Raw genomic sequence first — 20,856 nt, forward strand, 5'->3', positions numbered from 1 at the left:
TCTAGCATCCAATAAAATCTACAATGATTGTCACAGAAGAAGGAAGTTCTAGGGACTCTGGTGTTCCCAGGGATTTCAGGGAAAAGTAGACATAGCCTGGAGGGTCCAGAAGACTGTCTCTGCAGCCCACCCACCTCCTGCCAATTCCTCACTCTTGTTCTTCAGAATTTAGATCAGTCTGCAGACTTCTATATCAGGCTACTTGGAATGGAACCCCTTGTTTTGAAACACCCATCTTTGCTTCAAATCCTGGAGACTCTCCTCTTCTGTGAAATAATAAGAGACAAAGTTTGAAAAGAAATATTATTGGAACAGAGCCATGCTCTTTTCTCTCTATGTATTTGGAAGATCCAAAGAAAAGTGCTAACGGTAGTGTCCATTCAGTATATCAGTATATAGGTAACCAGTCAGTATTTAGAGATGATTTTCAAGGGACCCTGTTTTCACAGTGAGAGTGGTTGCATGCCAGATTCCTGAGGAAACACTCCATACAATGCTCACCATACACTATGCTGACAGTGTTTACTCAATTTATGGTTTTCTACAAAAGTGACAACTCCCATTTAGGCTTCTTTTACAATACTTCATACATACATGAATGAAATTGATAAGCATGTATAAAGTATGCCTCTCTGAAACATTTTTTCCTAATCTTTCATAAAGAAAAGTAAGTACAACTAGGAAGTTATACTCGCTATTTGGAGAGCCAGTCACAGCTTCCATGGGATACCAGCAACATATTCCTTGCATGGGACATGCATGGGACAGATCTTCTCAGTGAAGTCTTGGGTTTGAATTTCTGGCTTGTTCTCATGCACCTCTACTCACCTTAGGATGCTTCAGTGATGATGTTGCTGAGATTCTCACCCTAACTTCGTGCCCTAGCCAAGCTTTAGGGATTTAACCTTAAAATGCTCCAACATAATATCGGGGTCTTTTTTCTTTTCTTTTTTTGGACATTAAGAGATTTCTCTGAGTTTGAAAAGGAAAATATTTTGATCTTCATCTCTTCTTGAGAAGGTTTGGATGTTAATAGAGTAATTGTCTGATTTATTTCTGAAAGCTGAGGTGAAATAGCCACAAGGGACCTTGGTGACCCAATTTTAAGATCACTAATGAGTTTCCTATGTAATGAACTTGGCAGAAATCCTGAAAAGAAAAAAAATAAAGTACCAGTGAGGACAGTGCCCTCAGAGAAAGGGAGATGCAACAGTAGCAAGTGCAGGCTGACATAGCATTGAAGACCAAAGGACACACTGACTTCCTGCACTTGTGTCCAACTCCTGGAGTGGACATAAGACCATCAGACTTAATTTACTTTCATTTAAGAAATATAGCTGAATGCCAGAGACCAACTCGGGCAGAGGACAAGGCCTGATAAGGATGAGTGTAGCAACCAATGTGGAGGTGAATTACACTGGATAGCAGTTTGAATTTTCTATGAGGCTCTGATGATATTTTGTCTGTGTCTGCACTGGGGAGGCAGATCATAGAGTAGGAAGCACTGCTTTCTCAGGGCCATAGGGATTGTTTCTTACAGCAGAAAATAATTTCTTATTTTCATTTCATAGAATTTCTAATGCATAGTTATAGAAGGAGAATAAAACAAAACTTTTTTTTTATTAACTTGAGTATTTCTTATATACATTTTGAGTGTTATTCCCTTTCCCAGTTTCCAGGCAAACATCCCCCTAATCCTTCCCCTTCCCCTTCTTTATGGGTGTTCCCCTCCCCCCCCCATTGCCGCCCTCCCCCCAACAATCACGTTCACTGGGGGTTCAGTCTGAGGTAGTGTCTGTCTTTGTCTCTGAGGTGTGTTTCCTGTAGGCAGCAGAATGCAGGGTCCTCGTTGCGTATCCAGTTTGTTAATCTATGTCTTTTTATTTTGGAGTTGAGGCCATTGATGTTGAGAGATATTAAGGAATAGTGATCATTGCTTCCTGTTATATTCATATTTGGATATGAGGTTATGTTTGTGTGCTTTTCTTCTCTTTGTTTTGTTGCCAAGACGATTAGTTTCTTGCTTCTTCTATGGTATAGCTTGCCTCCTTATGTTGGGCTTTACCATTTATTATCCTTTGTAGTGCTGGATTTGTAGAAAGATATTGTGTAAATATACTTTTATCATGGAATATCTTGGTTTCTCCGTCTATGTTAGTAGAGAGTTTTGCAGGATACAGTAACCTGGGCTGTCATTTGTGTTCTCTTAGGGTCTGTATGACATCTGTCCAGGATCTTCTGGCTTTCATAGTTTCTGGTGAAAAGTCTGGTGTGATTCTGATAGGTGTGCCTTTATATGTTACTTGATCTTTTTCCCTTACTGCTTTTAATATTCTTTCTTTATTGTGTGCGTTTGGTGTTTTGACTATTATGTGACAGGAGGAGTTTCTTTTCTGGTCCAATCTATTTGGAGTTCTGTAGGCTTCTTTTATGCTTATGGGTATCTCTTTCTTTAGGTTAGGGAGGTTTTCTTCTATGATTTTGTTGAAGATATTTACTGGTCCTTTGAGCTGGGAGTCTTCATTCTCTTCTATACCTATTATCCTTAGGTTTGATCTTCTCATTGAGTCCTGGATTTCCTGTATGTTTTGGATCAGTAGCTTTTTCCGCTTTACATTATCTTTGACAGTTGAGTCGATGATTTCTATGGAATCTTCTGCTCCTGAGATTCTCTCTTCCATCTCTTGTATTCTGTTGGTGAAGCTCGTATCTACAGCTCCTTGTCTCTTCTTTTGGTTTTCTATATCCAGGGTTGTATCCATGTGTTCTTTCTTGATTGCTTCTATTTCCATTTTTAATTCCTTCAACTGTTTGATTGTGTTTTCATGGAATTCTTTCAGGGATTTTTGTGTCTCCTCTCTATGGGCTTCTACTTGTTTATTTATGTTTTCCTGGAATTCTTTCAGGGATTTTTGGGATTCCTCTCTGTAGGCTTCTACTTGTTTATTAATGTTTTCCTGTGTTTCTCTAAGGGAGTTCTTCACGTCTTTCTTGAAGTCCTCCAGCATCATGATCAAATATGATTTTGAAACTAGATCTTGCTTTTCTGGTGTATTTGGATATTCCGTGTTTGTTTTGGTGGGAGAATTGGGCTCCGATGATGCCATGTAGTCTTGGTTTCTGTTGCTTGGGTTCCTGCGCTTGCCTCTCGCCATCAGATTATCTCTAGTGTTACTTTGTTCTGCTATTTCTGACAGTGGCTAGACTGTCCTATAAGCCTGTGTTTCAGGAGTGCTGTAGACCTGTTTTCCTGTCTCCTTTCAGCCAGTTATGGGGACAGAGTGTTCTGCTTTCGGGCGTGTAGTTTTTCCTCTCTACAGGTCTCCAGCTGTTGCTGTGGGCCTATGTCTTGAGTTCACCAGGCAGTTCGCTTGCAGCAGAAAAGTTGGTCTTACCTGTGGTCTCGAGGCTCAAGTTTGCTCATCGGGTGTTCCGTATGAGCTCTCCTTGGCCACAGCAACCAGGAAGAAGTGTGCTGCCCCTTCCGGGAGCTTCGTTGCACCAGGGTTCCAGATGGGGTTTGTTGTTTTCTTCTGGAATTAGTAATGTGTGCAGAGTGCAGTCTCTTCTGGTTTCCCAGGCGTGTCTGCCTCTCTGAAGGTTTAGCTCTCCCTCCCACGGGATTTGGGTGCAGAGAACTGTTTATCCGGTCGGTCCCTTCAGGTTCTGGCGGTGTCTCAGACGCAGGGGACCTGCCGCTCCTGTGCCCTCCTCTACGGGAACCCAGAGGCCGTATACAGTTTCCTCTTGGTCCAGGGATGTGGGCAGGCATGGGCAGTGTTGGTGGTCTCTTCGGCTCTGCAGCCTCAGGAGTGCCCACCTGTCCAGGCGGTGAGGGCTCTCTCCCACGGGGTTTGGGAGCAGAGAGCTGCTGCGGTCAGGGATCCGCTGGTTTGGGACTCCCGCTAAATACCGGAAGTGTCTGGTCCTAGAGGAATTTTGCCTCTGTGTGTCCTGAGTTCACCAGGCAGGTCGCTTGCAGCAGAAAGGTTGGTCTTACCTGTGGTCCCGAGGCTCAAGTTTGCTCGTGGGGTGTTGCTTATGAGCTCTCCGCGGCCGCAGCAACCAGGAAGAAAACAAAACTTTTTAATTATTGTAGTCTAAGTGTCAATAATCATTCTTCTTGAGACAAAGTCTAGCTAAGCAGAGGAGAGAGGACTTGATCTTGCTATGAAAGCTTTACTGTTTCAAGTACTTGACAGTTCAAAGTCTGAGAAAGTTAATCTTTTACAAGTGACTATAACAAGCAAAGCAAAAACTTTTTTCTTTTTTATTAATCATTTTTTTTGGTTTACATTTCAAATGATATCCCCCTTCCTGGTATCTCTTCCACAAAGCCCTCATCCCCACTTGCCTCACTTTTGCCTATATGATGGTGCTTTTCCACCAACTTTCCCACTCCCACTTCACTGCGCTAGCATCCCCCTACACTGGGGCATAGAGCTACCGTAGGACTAAGGGCCTTTCCTCCCAATGATGCCAGATATGGCCATCCCCTGCTACATATGTAGCTGGAGCCATGGGTCCCTGTACGTATACTCTTTGGTTGGTGGTTTAGTCCCCGGGAGCTCTGGGGTGTCTGGTTAGTTGATATTGTTCTTCCTGTAGGGTTGCAATACCTTTCAGCTCCTGCAAAGCAAAAATTTAACAAGCTGAATTACAACCCATGTCAAACCTTTCTATTTATTATTTCCTTTTCTACTTCTTATATATGTCTTTCCAATGCATTCTTTACATTCATTCTACTATTGAGTGTGAGAAGTGTTGGGAGCCATTTGCCTTGACTGTTTCTCTGAAGCAGGGAGAGAGAGAGAGAGAGAGAGAGAGAGAGAGAGAGAGAGAGAGAGAGAGAGAGAGAGAGATGTGTCTGCCTGCCAGGCAGAGTCAAGGCAAGTCAGGGTGTGTTGGATGATTTCCTCGAGTGCTGAGGCATGGAAGGATAAGAGGAGAGGTACTTGAGGCTCAAGGCCAGGGCCTGAAGATTCTATTGACCTTGATAGAAGGAAAAGGGAGGCTTTTCGATGGTAACAGATGCTTTATATGTATATTTCAGCAATTGTTTCTGTTAGCTTGTGGCTTTGCTGTCCATGGTTTACTGTGTAATATAAAAGTCTATGAAAAATACACTTGCTGCTGGCATTGTATTGACCTGTAGCCCTCCCATATCTGTCTCTTGCATATTCTTTCTGCTTTTCCTATGGTTATCCTCACTGACCCCTCTCCCCTCAGAGGACTGTTCGACTTCTTGCTGGTGGGCTGCTATAGAGAAGAGTATCAAATTCTAGTTTCCACAAAGTCCACTTAGACAGCTGTTGCTTATCACCATGACGTCAGTGCCATGTTTGCACTTTTATTGTTATCTTGCCATTCTGGCCATGGTTGTGGTTTATTATCTGGGTAAAACTATTAAATGCTTCTCGTGGAAGCTTGCAAGGTACTTTCTGACACTATGGAAACTAGACCACAAAAAGGAGGCTCTTATATTAGATACAGCTCAAATAATACACGTCTTCTGTTCAAAAGTGTGAGGTCCTTCAGTAATAAAAACTTCAACAAACTGAGAGGAAACCAGTGATGACAGCCACAGCTTTTATTGTTTCTGGGAGTCACTTACTAATCATATATATACTAGGAGTTGTTATCACGGGCATTGTAATTTGTTCCTGTTTGACTCTCATGATTTAGGCACTGAAAACTTTTAAAACTTAATTCATTAAACTATTCAGTATCACTTGAGTTGGAAGATATATCGAGAGCTATTTTCTCAGAAGTCCAAGAAATTTAGTATATGCTGTTTTGTTTCATCATTGCAGTTACAGTTGGCTTGTTGTTTTGCTTTCTTTTCAACTTTTGATTGCTAAATTAGAAGTAAAATCAGGATAGCACTAACAAGGAAAGTAGAATTTTTTCTGATTGGGAATTTATCCTGAAAAATATTTATTTGCTAGGAGACAAAATGAGTAATTTTATGTGACAGAGTGTGTTTGGGCACAAAAACCTTTTTTTAAAAAAAATAATTGTTTTATTTGTTGACAAGATTATACATGTATGTAGTTTATTTTGGTCATACTCACTTTGAATTTGCCTCTTTCTTTTTTCTATCTTGAGTGTGTGTGTGTGTGTGTGTGTGTGTGTGTGTGTGTGTGTGTGTGTGTGTGTTTTTTTAGGCCAGAGTTTCATGCAGTGAGTCTCTCAGTCAAAGTCAGAAGCTCAGTGATATGGTAGTCTCCATAGCAGCTTGTTCTGGGGATCCCCTGTTGTTGCTTACTGGGTAGGCTACTATGCACATCCTGCATTTATGTGGGTTCTTGACCCTAAACTCTGATTCTTGAACTCATATAACAAGCACTTTACCAGTGAGTGATCTTTTCAGCCTTCAATTCTTCTCTTCTACCCCGACTCCCTCTGGAATAATTCTTTTCAACATGTTCTTTTCTTCCATTCATGCCTTTCTCCTTTTCTTTCCTTTCCTTTCCTTTCCTTTCCTTTTCTTTTCTTTTAATTTTCCCATCTTCTTCCTTTTAATTCTTCAAAGCTCAATGAGTTTATAATTAGAGTAGCTTACAAATATACAGATTTGGGATTATTTTCTGGGTGATGGAAAATTTATTGGTGACCTTATCTTCAAAGGAAAATGACTTCTTTCAATATGAATCCCTGAATAACTAGGAAATATTAATAACTTCTCAATAGGGGTTAGTCCTCATTTGTTCTTCCTGTTTCCATGTTGGAATGTTGACAATCTCTGTTTTGTCCAGCCACTGTGAGTTCATGAGTATAATCACCATGTGATATCCAGAATATAGCATTGCCCAACACCCTTCTTAATCTTCTACCCTCATAGTTTGTTTTTTTTTCCTATTCGTCTTCCCTTTTTTTATCCTCAGGTGGTGGTGATAAATATCTTCTTTAGGGTTGATCACTCAACGGATACTTTTAAACTTTTTAAATTATTTAATGTATGAATGCTCTGCTGCATATATATCTGCCTGCTTGATGAGGGCATCAGATTTCTTTACAGATGATTGTGAGCCACCATGTGGTTGCTGGGAGTTGAACTCAGGAGCTCTGGAAGAGCAGTCAGTGCTCTTAACCGCTGAGCCATCTCTCCAGCCCTCACTCAACAGACACTTATTCTCAGCAGTGTTATGAGTCTTTGACCCCTTCAAAAGAAGCTACTCTGGCCTGCAGTGATGGTAGCACTAATTTGTGAGAATAAATACAAATATTTAGAAGCCAGTTTGACATGCCCATTTAGGTAAATGGCAGTAGCAGGTTCCCCACCTAGGGCTTATTAACTCTGTAGCTATTAGTTTACCATGTCTACATTACCAGGCATGAATTTCTTCCAGTAGGGAGGATCTTAAATGCAATCAGAAAGTGATTGGTTATTCCTGTAACATATATACCACTATTGAGTGAGAGAGTTACATCTCAAATAAAATATTAACATTAGTACAGTAATAAAGGTCTATTTTGGGCAAGAAAATGATAGCTATTCCCCGTTCCCCCCCAGTACCCTGCATAGCATCATCTGGTACAACAAAAGCTAACAATTAGGAAAGAAGCTTCTAGCTCAGTTTCAGATTGATTTATCCAGTGCCTTATTAACTTGTGTGATGTCTTCAACCATAAGGATATGTCATCAAGGTTATGGTGGGTAGTCAAGAGCAGGAGCAATAGCTTGTATTACTTTGGAGGTCTTTGGGATTCCCTAATGAAAACGACACAGAGAGGTAGATATCCTATACCTAGCACTGGAGTTTTAATTTCACTATCTATTGGTTCTGGGAACAGTATAATATATCCAGATAGAGTATCTATGCTCAGAATCCTTTAAAATATTTTTAATTAACTTATGAAGTAGGATTTTTATACTTTTTAATGCATCAATAGGTGTTGTAGTTAACTCTCCTCTCCATATCTCCTCTCCCTTAACCCCAGTCCCTATTCTTACTAAAGCCTCCCTCATAGTGCTCATCACCTCTGTTTTTATATCACATAGAAAAAAGGCCTTTCTCAACATTTTTTGTGAAAGTTTATTTAAATATAAATTCATTCAAGAAGAGACAAATATATACGAACTTTAACGGTTTATGTTTAATATTTTATTTCTATATTTGAACGTTCTCTTTTTTTTTTCATTGAGATCATGGCAGTCTTTTTGATGCAATCATTGAAGGCTTGTCTAACTTGCTTATTTCTCAGAGTATAAATGAACGGATTTAACATCAGAGCAATTGATGAAATCAGAACTGCTACACCCTTATTGATAGCTACCGATTCCTTTGCTGAAGGGTTGATGTAAATGAAAATACAACTTCCATAGGTGATGGAAACTACAATCATTTGAAAAGAACAGGTGGAAAAGGCCTTTTTCCTTTGCTGGGCAAAGGGGAATCTTAGAATGGTCTTGACGATATGTACATAGGACAGAGTAACACACACAAGGGTCAGAATGAAGGTCAACACTGCACAAACAATCACCAGCTGCTCTATGAGCCATGTGTCTGAGCATGAAATCTTCAAGATAGGAGATTCATCACAGAAGAAATAATCAATAAAATTTGAGTCACAAAATCTCAAATTTAAGAACAGGGTAGGTGTTGGGAGTATGATAAGCAAGTCAACCATCTAGCAGCAGAGAATAAGTGTCTGACACATCTTACTGTTCATGATGGTTACATAATGCAAGGGTTTGCAGATGACCACATAACGATCATAGGACATAAAGCCAGAAGTAAAAAATCCATTTACTCCAAAACCACAACAAAAAACACTTGCATGACACAAACATCATAAGTGATTGACCTGTCTCCTGTTGATATGTAATATAAATATTAGGGGATACAGCAGATATAAAAGAAATTTCTAAGGGGCACTGGAGCGGCAGGTCCCCCGCAGTCCAGAAACCGCCCGGACCTGAAGGGACATAGTCAACAATCCTCTGCACCCAAATCCCGAGGGAGGGAGAGCTAAAACTTCAGAGGGGCAGACACGCCTGGGAAGCCAGAAGAGACTACACTCTGCATACATTCTGACTCCAGAGGAAAACACCTAATGGCATCTGGGACCCCGGTGCATGGGGGCTCCCGCAAAAGTGGGCACAGGCCCTCCTGGTGGCCGCCCTCACCCAGAGCTCAAAAGCAGTCCCCCACGAGCAAACTTGAGACACGGGACCAGAGGTAGGACCAACTTTTCTTTCTTCTCCTTCTTCTTTTTTTTTTTTAAAGGAATTTGATTTAATTTTTTTTATTAACTTGAGTATTTCTTATTTACATTTCGAGTGTTATTCCATTTCCCGGTTTCCAGGCCAACATCCCCCTAACCCCTCCTCCTTCCCTTCTATATTGGTGTTTCCCTCCCCATCCTCCCCCCATTGCCACCCTCCCTCCAACAATCTAGTTCACTGGGGTTCAGTCTTAGCAGGACCAAGGGCTTCCCCTTCCACTGGTGATCTTACTAGGATATTCATTGCTACCTATGAGGTCAGAGTCCAGGGTCAGTCCATGTATAGTCTTTTTAGGTAGTGGCTTAGTCCCTGGAAGCTCTGGTTGCTTGGCATTGTTGTTCATAAGGGGACTCAAGCCCCTTCAAGCTCTTCCAGTCCTTTCTCTGATTCCCCTTCAACGGGGGTCCTATTCTCAGTTCAGTGGTTTGCTGCTGGCATTCGCCTCTGTGTTTGCTGTATTCTGGCTGTGTCTCTCAGGAGCGATCTACATCCGGATCCTGTCGGCCTGCACTTCTTTGCTTCATCCATCTTGTCTAATTGGATGGCTGTATATTTAGGGCAGGCTCTGAATGGGTGTTCCTTCTGCCTCTGTTTTAATCTTTGCCTCCCTATTCCCTGCCAAGGGTATTCTTGTTCCCCCTTTTAAAGAAGGAGTGAAGCATTCACATTTTTATCATCCGTCTTGAGTTTCATGTGTTCTATGCATCTAGGGTAATTCAAGCATTTGGGCTAATAGCCACTTATCAATGAGTGCATACCATGTGTGTTTTTCTGTGATTGGTTACCTCACTCAGGATGATATTTTCCAGTTCCAACCATTTGTCTATGAATTTCATAAAGGCATTGTTTTTTGATAGCTGAGTAATATTCCATTGTGTAGATGTACCACATTTTCTGTATCCATTCCTCTGTTGAAGGGCATCTGGGTTCTTTCCAGCTTCTGGCTATTATAAGGCTGCTATGAACATAGTGGAGCACGTGTCTTTTTTATATGTTGGGGCATCTTTTGGGTATATGCCCAAGAGAGGTATAGCTGGATCCTCAGGCAGTTCAATGTCCAATTTTCTGAGGAACCTCCAGACTGATTTCCAGAATGGTTGTACAGTCTGCAATCCCACCAACAATGGAGGAGTGTTCCTCTTTCTCCGCATCCTAGCCAGGATTTGCTGTCACCTGAGTTTTTCATCTTAGCCATTCTGACTGGTGTGAGGTGAAATCTCAGGGTTGTTTTGATTTGCATTTCCCTTATGACTAAAGATGTTGAACATTCCTTTAGGTGTTTCTTGGCCATTCGGCATTCCTCAGCTGTGAATTCTTTGTTTAGCTCTGAACCCCATTTTTTAATAGGGTTATTTGTCTCCCTGCGGTCTAACTTTTTGAGTTCTTTGTATATTTTGGATATAAGGCCTCTATCTGTTGTAGGATTGGTAAAGATCTTTTCCCAATCTGTTGGTTGCCGTTTTGTCCTAACCACAGTGTCCTTTGCCTTACAGAAGCTTTGCAGTTTTATGAGATCCCAATTGTCGATTCTTGATCTTAGAGCATAAGCCATTGGTGTTTTGTTCAGGAATTTTTTTCCAGTGCCCATGTGTTCCAGATGCTTCCCTAGTTTTTCTTCTATCAGTTTGAGTGTATCTGGTTTGATGTGGAGGTCCTTTATCCACTTGGACTTAAGCTTTGTACAGGGTGATAAGCATGGATCGATCTGCATTCTTCTACATGTTGAACCTCCAGTTGAACCAGCACCATTTTCTGAAAACGCTATCTTTTTTCCATTGGATGGTTTTGGCTGCTTTGTCAAAAATCAAGTGCCCATAGGTGTGTGGGTTCATTTCTGGGTCTTCAATTCTGTTCCATTGGTCTATCTCTCTGTCTCTGTACCAATACCATGCAGTTTTTATCACTATTGCTCTGTAATACTGCTTCAGTTCAGGGATAGTAATTCCCCCTGAAGTCCTTTTATTGTTGAGGATAGTTTTAGCTATCCTGGGTTTTTTGTTATTCCAGATGAATTTGCAAATTGTTCTGTCTAACTCTTTGAAGAATTGGATTGGTATTTTGATGGGGATTGCATTGAATCTGTAGATTGCTTTTGGTAGAATGGCCATTTTTACTATATTAATCCTGCCAATCCATGAGCTTGGGAGATCTTTCCATCTTTTGAGGTCTTCTTCAATTTCTTTCTTCAGAGTCTTGAAGTTCTTATTGTACAGATCTTTTACTTGCTTGGTTAAAGTCACACTGAGGTACTTTATATTGTTGGGGTCTATTATGAAGGGTGTCGTTTCCCTAATTTCTTTCTCGGCTTCTTTCTCTTATGTGTAAAGGAAGGCTACTGATTTATTTGAGTTAATTTTATACCCAGCCACTTGGCTGAAGTTGTTTATCAGCTTTAGTAGTTCTCTGGTGGAACTTTTGGGATCACTTAAGTATACTATCATATCATCTGCAAATAGTGATATTTTGACTTCTTCTTTTCCAATTTGTATCCCCTTGAACTCCTTTTGTTGTCTGATTGCTCTGGCTAGAACTTCAAGAACTATATTGAATAAGTAGGGAGAGATTGGGCAGCCTTGTTTAGTTCCTGATTTCAGTGTGATTGCTTCAAGTTACTCTCCATTTAGTTTAATGTTAGTGACTGGTTTGTTGTATATAGCTTTTAGTATGTTTAGGTATGGGCCTTGAATTCCTATTCTTTTCCAGGACTTTTATCATGAAGGGGTGTTGAATTTTGTCAAATGCTTTCTCAGCATCTAATGAAATGATCATGTGGTTTTATCTTCCAGTTTGTTTATATAATGGATCACGTTGATGGTTTTCGGTATATTAAACCATCCCTGCATGCCTGGGATATAGCCTACTTGATCTTGATGGATGATTGTTTTGATGTGCTCTTGGATTTGGTTTGCCAGAAGTTTATTGAGTATTTTTGCGTTGATATTCATAAGGGAAATTGGTCTGAAGTTCTCTTTCTTTGTTGTGTCTTTGTGTGGTTTAAGTATAAGAGTAATTGTCGCTTCACAGAAGGAATTCGGTAGTGCTCCATCTGTTTCAATTTTGTGGAATAGTTTGGATAGTATTGGTATGTTGTAAGACCAACTTTTCTGCTCTAAGCAACCTGCCTGGTGGTCTCAGGAAACACAGAGGCAAAATTCCTCTGGGACCGTACAATTTCGGATTTTACCTGGAGCCCCAAATCGCTGATCCTGGCACACAGCTCACCGCTCCCAAACCCCTTGGGAGAGAGCTCAACGGCCAGACAGGTGGGCACTCCTGAGACTGTATAGCAGGAGAGACTACCAAAACTGCCCACCCTTGCCCACATCCTTGGCTCAATAGGAAACTCTGGGAACTGGAAGATAGGGGTACTGGAGCGGTAGGTCCCCTGCAGTCCAGACACTGCCCAACCTGAAGGGACACAGTCAACAGATCTCTGCACCCAAATCCCATGGGAAGGAGAGATAAACCTTCAGAAGGGCAGACAAACCTGGGAGGCCAGTAGGGACTACACTCTGCCCACATTTCTGACTCCAGAGGAAAACACCAAACGCCATCTGGGACCCCAGTTCAGGGGGGCTCTTGGAAAAGGCAGCGCAGGCCCTCCTGGTTGCCGCCCTCACCAAGAGCTCAAAAGCAGCCCCCCACGAGCAACTTGAGCTGCGGGACCACAGGGAAGACCAACTTTTCTGCTCCAAGTGACCTGCCTGGTGGACACAGGACACAGGCCCACAGGAACAGCTGAAGACCAGTAGACAGGAAAGACTACACGCCAAAAAGCAGAACACTCTGTTCCCATAAATGGCTAAAAGAAAACAGGAAAACAGGTCTACAGCACTCCTGACACACAGCCCAATAGGACAGTCTAGTCACTGTCAGAAATAGCAGGACAAAGTAACACCAGAGACAACCTGATGGCGAGAGGCAAGTGCAGGAACTCAAGCAAGAGAAACCAAGACTACATGGCATCATCGGAGACCAATTCTCCCACCAAAGCAAACACTGAATATCCAAACACACCAGAAAAGCAAGATATAGATTTAAAATCATATTTGATCATGATGCTGGAGGACTTCAAGAAAGACATGAAGAACTTCCTTAGAGAAACGCAGGAAAACATAAATAAACAAGTAGAAGCTTATAGAAAGGAATCACAAAAGTCCCTGAAAGAATTCCAGGAAAACAAAAATCAAACAGTTGAAGGAATTAAAAATAGAAATAGAAGCAATAAAGAAAGGACACAGGGAAACAACCCTGGATATAGAAAAGCAAAAGAAGAGACAAGGAGACATAGATACAAGCATCACCAACAAAATACAAGAGATAGAAGAAAGAATATCAGGAGCAGAAGATTCCATAGAAATAATCAACACAACTGTGAAAGATAATGCAAAATAGAAAAAACTACTGGTTCAAAACATACAGGAAATCCAGGACTCAATGAGAATATCAAACCTAAGGATAATAGGTATAGAAGAGAATGAAGACTCCTAGCTCAAAGGACCAGTAAATATCTTCAACAAAATCATAGAAGAAAACTTCCCTAATCTAAAGAAAGAGATGCCCATAAACATACAAGAAGCCCACAGAACTCCAAATAGACTGGACCAGAAAAGAAACTCCTCCCATCACATAATAGTCAAAACACAAAATACACAAAATAAAGAAAGAATATTAAAAGCAGTAAGGGAAAAAGGTCAAGTAACATATAAAGGCAGACCTATCAGAATCACACCAGACTTCTCACCAGAGACTATGAAAGCCAGAAGATCCTGGACAGATGTCATACAGACCCTAAGAGAACAAAAATGCCAAGCCAGGTTACTGTATCCTGCAAAACTCTAAATTAACATAGATGGAGAAACCAAGATATTCCATGAGAAATCCAAATTTACACAATATCTTTCTACTAAACCAGAGCTACAAAGGATAATAAATGGTAAAGCCCAACATAAGGAGGCAAGCTACACCCTAGAAAAAGCAAGAAACTAATCATCTTGGCAACAAAACAAAGAGAAGAAAGCACACAAACATAATTTCATATCCAAATATGAATATACCAGGAAGCAATAATCAGTATTCCTTAATATCTCTCAACATTAATGGTGTCAACACCCCAATAAAAATACATAGATTGACAAACTGGATACGCAATGAGGACCCTGCATTCTGCTGCCTACAGGAAACACCTAAGAGACAAAGACAGACACTACTTCAGAGTGAAAGGCTGGAAATCAACTTTCCAAGCAAATGGTCCGAAGGAACAAGCTGGAGTAGCCATTCTAATATCGAATAAAATTGATTTTCAACTAAAAGTCATCAAAAAAGATAAGGAAGGACACTTCATATTCATGAAAGGAAAAATCCACCAAGATGAACTCTGAATCCTAAATACCAATGCTCCAAATACGAGGGCAACCACAAACATAAAAGAAACCTTACTAAAGTTCAAAGCACACAGTGAACCTCACACAATAATACTAGGAGATTCCAACACCCCACACTCATCAATGGACAGATCTTGGAAACAGAAATTAAACAGAGACATAGACAGATTAAGAGAAGTCATGAACCAAACAGAGTTAACAGATATTGATACAACATTCTATCCTAGAGCAAAAGGATATACATTCTTCTCACAACCTCGTGGTACTTTCTCCAAAATTGACCATAAAATTGGTCATAAAACAGGCCTGAACAGATACAGAAAGATAGAAATAATCCCATGTGTCCTATCAGACCAACACGGGCTAAAGCTGGTCTTCAATAACAATAAGAGAAGAATGACCACATATACATTGAAGTTGAACAATGCTCTACTCAATGATAACCTGGTCAGGAAGAAATAAAGAAATTAAAGACTTCTTAGAATTTAATGAAAATGAAGGTACAACATACCCAACCTTATGGGACACAATGAAAGCTGTGCTAAGAGGAAAACTCATAGCTCTGAGTGCCTCCAGAAAGAAACAGGAGAGAGCATATATCAGCAGCTTGACAGCACACCTAAAAGCTCTAGAACAAAAAGAAGCAAATACACCCAGGAGGAGTAGAAGGCAGGAAACAATCAAACACAGAGCTGATATCAACCAAGTAGAAACAAAAAGGAACATAGAAAGAATCAACAGAACCAAAAGTTGGTTCTTTGAGAAAATCAACAAGATAGATAAACACTTAACCAGAATAACGAGAGGACACAGAGAGTGTGTCCAAATTAACAACATCAGAAATGAAAAGGGAGACATAACTACAGAACCAGAGGAAACCCCAAAACCATCAGATCCTACTACAAAAGCCTATATTCAACAAAACTTGAAAATCTGCAGGTATTGGACAATTTCCTAGACAGGTACCAGGTACCAAAGTTAAATCAGGAACAGATAAACCATTTAAACGACCCCATAACTCCTAAGGAAATAGAAGCAGTCATTAAAGGTCTCCCAACCAAAAAGAGCCCAGACCAGACTGGTTCAGTGCATAATTATATAGGACCTTCATAGAAGACTTCATACCAATACTATCCAAACTACTCCACAAAATTGAAACAGATTGAGCACTACCGAATTCCTTCTATGAAGCCAAGTTATCATTGAGTAGAGCATTGTTCAACTTCCACGTACATGTGGGCGTTCTTCCCTTATTATTATTGAAGATCAGCTTTAGGCCGTGGTGGTCTGATAGCACGCATGGGATTATTTCTATCTTTCTGTACCTGTTGAGGCCCGTTTTTTGACCAATTATATGGTCAATTTTGGAGAAAGTACCATGAGGAGCTGAGAAGAATGTATATCCTTTTGCTTTAGTGTAGAATGTTCTATAAATATCTGTTAAGTCCATTTGGTTCATGACTTCTCTTAGTCTGTGTATACCTGTGTTTAATTTCTGTTTCCGTGATCTGTCCATTGATGAGAGTGGGGTGTTGAAATCTCCTACTATTATTGTATGAGGTGCAATGTGTGTTTTGAGCTTTAGTAAGGTTTCTTTCACGTATGTAGGTGCCCTTGTATTTGGGGCATAGATATTTAGGATTGAGAGTTCATCTTGGTGGATTTTTCCTTTGATGAATATGAAGAGTCCTTCCTTATCTTTTTTGATGACTTTTAGTTGAAAATCGATTTTATTTGATATTAGAATGGCTACTCCAGCTTGCTTCTTCTGACCATTTGCTTGGAAAGTTGATTTCCGGCCTTTCACTCTGAGGTAGTGTCTGTCTTTGTCTCTGAGGTGTGTTTCCTGTAGGCAGCAGAATGCAGGGTCCTTATTGCATATCCAGTTTGTTAATCTATGTCTTTTTATTTTGGAGTTGAGACCATTGATGTTGAGAGATATTAAGGATAGTTGTTATTGTTTCCTGTTATATTCATATTTGGATGTGAGGTTATGTTTGTGTGCTTTTCTTCTCTTTGTTTTGTTGCCAAGACGAGAAGTTTCTTGCTTTTTCTAGGGTGTAGCTTGATTCCTTATGTTGGGCTTTACCATTTATTATCCTTAGTAGTGCTGGATTTGTAGAAAGATATTGTGTAAATTTGGTTTTGTCATGGAATATCTTGGTTTCTCCATCTATGTAAATTGAGCGTTTTGCAGGATACAGTAACCTGGGCTGGCATTTGTGTTCTCTTAGGGTCTGTATGACATCAGTCCAGGATCTTCTGGCTTTCATTGTCTCTGGCGAGAAGTCTGGTGTGATTCTGATAGGACTGCCTTTATATGTTACTTGACCTTTTTCCCTTACTGCTTTTAATATTCTTTACTTTGTGCATTTGATGTTTTGACTATTATGTGTTGGGAGGTGTTTCTTTTCTGGTCCAATCTATTTGGAGTTCTGTAGGCTTCTTGTATGCCTATGGGTATCCTTTTTTTAGGTTAGGGAAGTTTTCTTCTATGATTTTGTTGAAGATATTTACTGGTCCTTTGAGCTGGGAGTCTTCACTCTCTTCTATACCTATTATCCTTAGGTTTGATCTTCTCATTGAGTCCTGGATTTCCTGTATGCTTTGGACCAGTACCTTTTTCCATTTTACATTATCTTTGACAGTTGAGTCAATGATTTCTATGGAATCTTCTGCTCCTGAGATTCTCTCTTCCATCTCTTGTATTCTGTTGGTGATGCTTGTACCTACGGCTCCTTGTCTTTTCCTTTGCTTTTCTATATCCAGGGTTGTTTCCATGTGTTCTTTCTTGATTGCTTCTATTTCCATTTTTAATTCCTTCAACTGTTTGATTGTGTTTTCCTGGAATTCTTTCAGGGATTTTTGTGATTCCTCTCTGTAGGCTTCTACTTGTTTATTTATGTTTTCCTGTGTTTCTCTAAGGGAGTTCTTCATGTCTTTCTTGAAGTCCTCCAGCATCATGATCAAATATGATTTTGAAACTAGATCTTGCTTTTCTGGTGTGTTTCGATATTCCATGTTTGTTTTGATGGGAGAATTGGGCTCCGATGGTGCCATGTAGTCTTGGTTTCTGTTGCTTGGGTTCCTGCGCTTGCCTCTCGCCATCAGATTATCTCTAGTGTTACTTTGTTCTGCTATTTCTGACAGTGGCTAGACTGTCCTATAAGCCTGTGTGTCAGGAGTGCTGTAGACCTGTTTTCCTCTTTTCTTTCAGCCAGTTATGGGGACAGAGTGTTCTGCTTTCGGGTGTGTAGTTTTTCCTATCTACAGATCTTCCGCTGTTCCTGTGGGCCTGTGTCTTGAGTTCACCAGGCAGTTCGCTTGCAGCAGAAAAGTTGGTCTTACCTGTGTTCCCGAGGCTCAAGTTTGCTCATGGGGTGTTGCTTATGAGCTCTCCGTGGCGGCAGCAACCAGGAAGATCTGCGCTGCCCTTTCTGGGAGCTTCCGTGCACCAGGGTTCCAGATGGCGCCTGGTGTTCTCCTTTGGAGTCAGAGATGTGGGCTGAGTGTAGACTCTTCTTGTTTCCCAGGCTTGTCTGCTTCTCTGAAGGTCCAGCTCTCCCTCCCACAGGATTTGGGTGCAGAGAACTGTTTATTCGGTCGGACTCTTCAGGTTCTGGCGGTGTCCTACTGCTCTTCACCTTACTTTCTGAGACAAAATCTCTCACTGAACCTGGGGTTTGCTGATTTGGCAAAGCTAGCTAGCCAGTGAATGCCATGGATCTTCCTATGAATGTGGTGCACATGTGTGCTTTTTATGCACTTGCTGGGGAAATGAACTCAGGTCCTCATGCTGGCAAGCATTTTGTTTACTGAGCTATTAACTCAGCTCCTGTCACTGATTTTGACTTTTAAAATTTTTATATGTCTTAAGTTTGATCTTGATATTTTCTTGTATTTGAAACAAGAGAGATACTAGTGAATAAAGTCATTCCTTTTTTACATGCTGTTCAAAATGCTAAATATCATCACCTCCTTGCATTAGCTGTCATTATAACTTGGTTACTGAAAATTTTTGCTTTCTTGAGACTGCTGTCAGTAATATATTCAAGATAGAAGTCAAGGAATTCACATACCTTAATCTATTTTTCACATTATTTACATGTTATATAGCAAATATTTTTGCATCCACATAAGTGCTTGTTGTTGTAAAAATATAAAAATAAAAAAGTAACGGTGTCTTTTACCCTGCTAGTTCCACACCGCGGTGCCCCAAGATATCTGCTAGATATCTTGGCGGAAACACATCCCAGCCATGCACTTTCCTACACTCAAACCTTCACATAAAAGAACACACAACACAATAATCTTTGACCCAATTGATAAGATATAATTGCCCGGTTAAACATACAAAGCCCGGTACCATCCATCCCTTGAGAACATTAGTAACAACCTGTAAATACACAGAGCAGAATCTTAACATAACCTGCCATCTTGTCCTGCCATGGCTTCTCTGCCCCTCTCTCCCTCCTGTCTCTTCCTTTCTCTCTCGTCTCCTCCTCTTCCTTCAAACTTCTCTCCCACCCATCCTTCCTTCTCCTCCAATGACAGGCCTCCTTCTATCCTGTACCTGCCCCTCACCTGTACTTTACAAATTCAATGGGGAGAAGGTTCTGATCAAGTCACCTGATTCCTGAGTTCTTGACTAGGCAGCTGTCCTTGGGGCAGCGGAATTAGCATAAAAATACAGATAACTTCAGGGCAAACACAACAAATGCACTTAAGACCATTTAATTTGCCATACTACATTTGTGTTAAAAGTTAAAAACTCTCTATTTTTGTAAACTGTTATGATTTCAAAGTTTCACCTATATTAAAATTAATATGAACATATGCTATACTTTAAAATAATTTTTTATGTGCTGTTATGCATCTCTTTAAGACTGTTAAAATATCTGCAAAGTGTGTTTTTATACTTTCATAATTCTTAAAATGTACCCTCAATAGATAAAGCTACATTTATTTAGAACCTTTATTACCAGAATGTTGTTTATGAGCTTTACATTGGTTTCCCCTGAATGTACAGTATGACTGTGTTGCAATAATGACATTCAAATCGTCACAGTACATATATGTTAAATAAATCTTTTTTTCAAGATTTTTTTTCATTTTTTTAAGTGCAGAGTTTCATTATCAAGAGCTGGTTGGCCTGGACCTCACTATATATACAGGGTTCGCCTTGAACTCACAGAGATCTGCCTTCCTGTTTTTGTCTCTGAAGTGGTGGGATTAATAGTATGTACCAACATGACTGTGTGTATATGTGTGTGTGTATGTTTGTTTGCTTTTCAAGATATAAGTTCTGGTTTAATAGATTTTCATTCACAAAATTATGCCATGATATAGGTTCTGATCTGTGAGGTTTTCATTCACAAAATTTTACCATGGAATAGCCAGCTTTTCAGTTTCCATCTAAGGATTTGACCACCATTATCTACAGGTTTTCCTTTGAATTTTCCATTTTTATTTCTTCAATGAATAGTTTAGTAGTATATGAAAATAAGAGTTAAGAACTTCTTAATTTTTGATTTAGAGTAATAGTTGCTACATTGTTTTTCTCAGGTGACACTTTGTTTCATTAGTACAATGAATGAAATGCATTTTAGTTTTTGAATGACCATCTCTAGTGTTTGAGGATGAAAAGAAAATAGTTCTGTTTTCATTTTCCTAATTAAACTAGCATGTTATGTGAAAAGTTGTCCTTTTGCCTTTAAAGTATCCACTGTGTCAAGAGTTGAAGGCTGCATCTCTCTAAATTATAAGGCAGGTTTACTGTCACCATCAGTGGGAAGGAGAGACAACAATGGTTTTGGAAGACCTATGTCATTCCTAGGAACTGTAAAGACTGAATGATTTCAATCAATTGAAAGCACTGATTTTAGCTGCCTTCCTGTTGTCAACACATCTTCTGAGTGTTTACTCGTGGAGTTAGTTTGTGGTAACTTGTTTATTTCTGTACTGCTGTGTTTTATAACCTTGGTTACAAAAATAACCTTCATTTACTTCATTAAGGGCAAATATCTCCTAGTTTTTAAGAGGTAAAGCTTTAGAAAATAATTACATTTTCCAAAGAAATTTTTTTTTATTAAAAAGTTTACAGAGAGCCAATTTTGTCCACATTAGGATAAATTATCACACTGGATTATTCTTGATTCTACATCTTTTCTGTTTAAACAGGTGAGTGAGGCTATGAAATCACAGCAACTGGCCAGAAATTCCATATGGTATTTAAACTTT

The 20,856-nt window shown here is 40.0% G+C and overlaps 1 pseudogene; it reads right to left on the reverse strand.

Annotated features, from left to right (window-relative positions):
• Window positions 1–7,651: 7,651 nt before the first annotated feature.
• Window positions 7,652–12,754, reverse strand: LOC116888850 (annotated as a pseudogene).
• Window positions 12,755–20,856: the final 8,102 nt, after the last annotated feature.

The sequence above is a fragment of the Rattus rattus genome, chromosome 1 (genome assembly GCF_011064425.1).
Source record: "Rattus rattus isolate New Zealand chromosome 1, Rrattus_CSIRO_v1, whole genome shotgun sequence".
In the NCBI taxonomy this organism is placed as follows: Eukaryota; Metazoa; Chordata; class Mammalia; order Rodentia; family Muridae; genus Rattus; species Rattus rattus.